Genomic DNA, 4,168 nt, shown 5'->3' on the forward strand with positions numbered 1-4,168 from the left:
GTTCCTCCTGTTGTGGTGACCTCCAACCATAAAATTATTTTTGTAACTTCATATTGTGGGAAATACTTAAAAAGAACTGTCACATTCCCCCACATGTGCCGGCAACTCTTGACCCCACTGTGGTTTCACAAGCTCAGTCTCTACCTGCCAACTTTCCAGCAGGGCTGGAGTTCCCAAGTTCCTCTCTCTGCCACAAAATGACCATCCACCCCACCCATGGTCAGCCACCACAACACCCATCTACCTGGTAGAAGGAAATACTCTTGAAGCTTATAATTAATCAATTAATCAGATGTATGTATCAATAAATTCTCAATTTACAAGATTCCAATACAATAATTTCAGAACCAATTGGTAATGATAAAAGCTTTATCACAATGATTCTAACTTTATGATACCATAACTACCTGTGGCTGGTTAAAGCCATGCTAGTTCACGTCCCCCTCCATCTTGGCCTTCCTCTTTTCCCCTCTGAGATGCTCTCTGTCCTGCAACTCTTAGCACTGTCTCCCTTTTCCCTGTCCAATCACAGTCCTCCTCCTGCCCTAATGTAACTGGACAGGGAAAATTCGGTGACAACTCCATACCTGGCTAAAAGCATTAATTTTGGCAATGTCATCAGCTTTTTCTGAGATATCTTAAGATATTCTAGGCAACCACATCCATGGACGCCAGAAGAAAGAAAGTCTCTGAGTATCTGGGTTCTGAGGATGCCAAGTAGCCTTAGTTTCTGTTGGTTATGATCTTGCCCTTGCCTCTTGCCATCTGGTTATCTCTGGTGTTAACTGGTCATGCTGTCTCTGACTGTGGCTTGTCTCTCCTGTAAGCCTGTGTGTCAGTACTCCTGGGAGACTAGTTCTCTCCAGGAGGAATTTGGGCATGGAGAGCTGTGGCACAGGGTCAGCTCCTGGGTGCAGATGAAAACCGGAAGAATCCTGTCCCTGGCTGTCCCTTGGTTCCTGTGTCCTGATGGCTCTGGGTGGGTGCCTCTTGGGCCAGGAATTTGAGCAGAAGTGGTGGTCTTACCTGTGCTCACAAGTAAGTCAGCACTCCTGGAAGACCAACACTCTCCCAGTGGTATTTGGGTAAGGAATGCTGTGGCACAAGATCAGCTCCAGGCATAGACGGAAACCATGTCAGACTGGTTTTTAGTGGTAACAGATCCTTGTTGCTGCAGGGCCACAGATTCAGATGTGGTCCCTGGTGACAGCACAGTCCAGAACCACACCATAGTCTTAGGTGTCATTTTCATTGATCGATCAAAAAAAATCGATCACTAGCTACTCACATCAGACTGCTCCTCACTACCCTTGACTCTCCAGTTCTGCCTCTCTTCATTGTGCCCACATCCTTCTGTTTCTCTCCCATTTCTTCACTACTTACTTGCTCCTCTTGATAGCACTGGGAGTCTCTGATTATCTGGGCTCATTGCCTCAGGAGTGCTATACTCTGCTTGTGCATTATGGAGTCAGGCAGGGGTCATCTTGGGCATGGTCTGCTCCTTAAGGCCTGCCTAGCACCAGACTGGTAGTCATCTCAGGCTTGCTCCTTGCCCAGCTTGCCCAAGTGGCCCCTTGTGAGCTTGTTTGTCTTAGGCTCACTCCCACCCAGGAATCAGGGTTCTTTTATTCTCTTGCTTGCTCCCTGTACTGGAGAGAGATGGTCATCTCAGGCTAGCTCCCTGCTCAGGCCCCCTGGCACCTCATGGTTAGTCATCTCATGGTTGCTTTTTTTTTTCAGGGAATAACAGGCTACTAATCATTCAGATGTCCCCAGGTCAGACACTGAGCTTAGACATAGCCTCTCTCCTCTCTGTCACCTACTGATGCACACTTGACCCAGCAGTCACACCTGCAGTGCCTCTAGAAGCAGGTCATCTCATTCTTCCTTACAACTAATTAGAATGTATAATTTTCTTTTTCTTGGTAACCATCTAGGCTGGCCCCACACCTTGCCTGTTGCCCTTCGTACAGCAACAAGCCCAGATATTTTAGTATTCTATGCTGTGCTGACTTATATACTTGTTTACATATTCAGTAATAGTAAAACTGGTTCTATGTTTAGCGTTTGCAGACTCTCCATGAATCTGTGTGTCCAAACACTGAAGGTTCTTTTCCCCAGTTGGTTTTTGATCGATCAATGAAAATGACAGCGGCCAATGATTGGGCAAAGGGAAATGGGGCAGGACCCTAAGATTTGCTTCGGCAAAGATGCAGGGACGAAGAAGAGAAGAATCGCCATGACTCAGGGAAGAGAGACAGATCAGATTTAGAACTACAGAGGGAAGATCATCCAAAACGTAGTTAGAAAGGGAACGTGGCCTGGGAAGGGCTGCCGAGAAGCATCTTGGGTAGTGGGAGAATTAGAACAGCGCAGCCTTCGAGTAGCCGAAGCATTTCAAAAATAAGCTAGTGTGTGTGTGTGTGTGTGCGTGCGCGCGCGCGTGTGTCTTTCCTTCGAGGAACCAGAAAGTTCCTGGGCAGGTGGCTAGAACCGCGCTACCGACTGGGCGCACAAAGCAGAGAAGCTAAAAACTCACCGCTTCAGGTTCTATGTGGTCCCGACAGTTCTTTAACTCACTATGTAAATCAGGCTGGCCTCAGACTCCCAGAGACCTGGCTGCCCCTGCTTTCTGAAATGTTTGAGTCTATGCTGGACTCAACATTTTTTTTTCTTGGTTATAGTCACTCTGATTGAGGTGAGGAGGAATCTCAGAGGAGGTATAATTTGTCGTTCTCTAATGGCCAAAGATGTTGAATACTTTTTTGAAATATTTATTAGCCATTTGTATTTCTTCCTTTAAGTTCAGTGCACTTGCTCATGTATCAACTGGACGATTGGTGGTAGGCTTTTAATTTTAATTTTTTAATAAATCCTAGGTGCCACACCTCTGTGAGATGTAGAGTTAGCAAGAATTTTCCATCTCTGTGGATTGTACTTTTCTCCATGTTCGTCACTTCCTTGGCTGTACAGATTCTTTGTTTTTACCACTTGTCAGTTTTTAAGCTATTTCCTGAACTCTTGCCTTCCATTTCAGAAAGTCTTCACTTCTGCCTGTATTTTTAAGTATTTTTCTTATGTTCTCCTCTAGCAGTTTTAGATTTATATACTAAGATTAATTTTGAATTTATTTTGTGACTAATGAGAGATAAAAATCTAGTTTCATTCTTCTATGTGTGAATAACCATATTTTACTAAATGGGAGGGGGGGACTGAAAGCATTTCCTGAATGATATGAGGGTACTGTCTTAGGGTTTTATTGTTGTGAAGAGACACCATGACTAAGGCAACTCTTACAAAAGCAAACATTTAGTTGGATCTGGCTTACAGTTTCAAAGACCACCACAGGGTACACCATTATCATCATGGTGAGAATCATGGCAGTGTGCAGGCAGGCAAGAGGAGCTAAGAGTTCTACATCTAGACCTGCAGGCAGCAGAAGAAGGGTCTCTCTTCTCTACTGGGCGGAGCTTGAGCATAGAACCTCAAAGCCCACCCCAACAGTGATGTACTTCCTCCAAGGCCACACCTACACCAACAAGGCCACACTTTCTAATAGTGCCACTTTCCACGGGCCAAGCATACTCTAACTGCCACAGGTACTCAAAGGTTTCTGATCTGTCCACTCTTGTTCAATATAAGCAATGAGGCCTTAGCTAGAGTGCTGTGGCAAGAGACAGAAATGAAAGACATACAAACGGGGAAAACGTTTAGAAAACGTCATGGTCTTACACTTGGGAGACACTAAAGACTCCAGGAAACTGACAGGCCTGATGAACACTTTCAGGAAGGTAGCAGGATACAGAAGTAACTTACAAAATTGGTAACTTTCCTCCACACAAAAAGTAATTTGCTGAAAAAGAAATCAGGGGAAAATGTACTATTCATAATATCTTCAAGAATAATAAGATACCCAGAAATAAACCTAAGGAAGTGAAAAGACCTCTAGAATGAATCTTTAAATGACTGAGGTGAAAGACTTCTAGACTGCATATAAATAACTGAGGAGGAAACAGAAGAATCGGGAAGAAATACCTCCCTCCCTCCCGTGCTTATGGACCAGAAGATTTAACATTGTGAAAACGACTATAAGCCAAAAGCTACATAGAGTTGATACAATCTCCATCAAAATTTCAATAACATTCTTTAGAGACCTAAAAAAAAAAAA

The 4,168-nt window shown here is 44.2% G+C and overlaps 1 non-coding gene across 1 annotated transcript; it reads right to left on the bottom strand.

The window, feature by feature from the left end:
* Positions 1-1,742: 1,742 nt before the first annotated feature.
* LOC115029143 lies at positions 1,743-1,873 on the bottom strand. Its single transcript, XR_003834711.1, has one exon. It is a non-coding gene; the product is annotated as a small nucleolar RNA SNORA17 (small nucleolar RNA).
* Between the last annotated feature and the right edge of the window lie 2,295 nt (positions 1,874-4,168).

Source organism: Mus caroli, chromosome 13 (genome assembly GCF_900094665.2).
Source record: "Mus caroli chromosome 13, CAROLI_EIJ_v1.1, whole genome shotgun sequence".
NCBI lineage: Eukaryota > Metazoa > Chordata > Mammalia > Rodentia > Muridae > Mus > Mus caroli.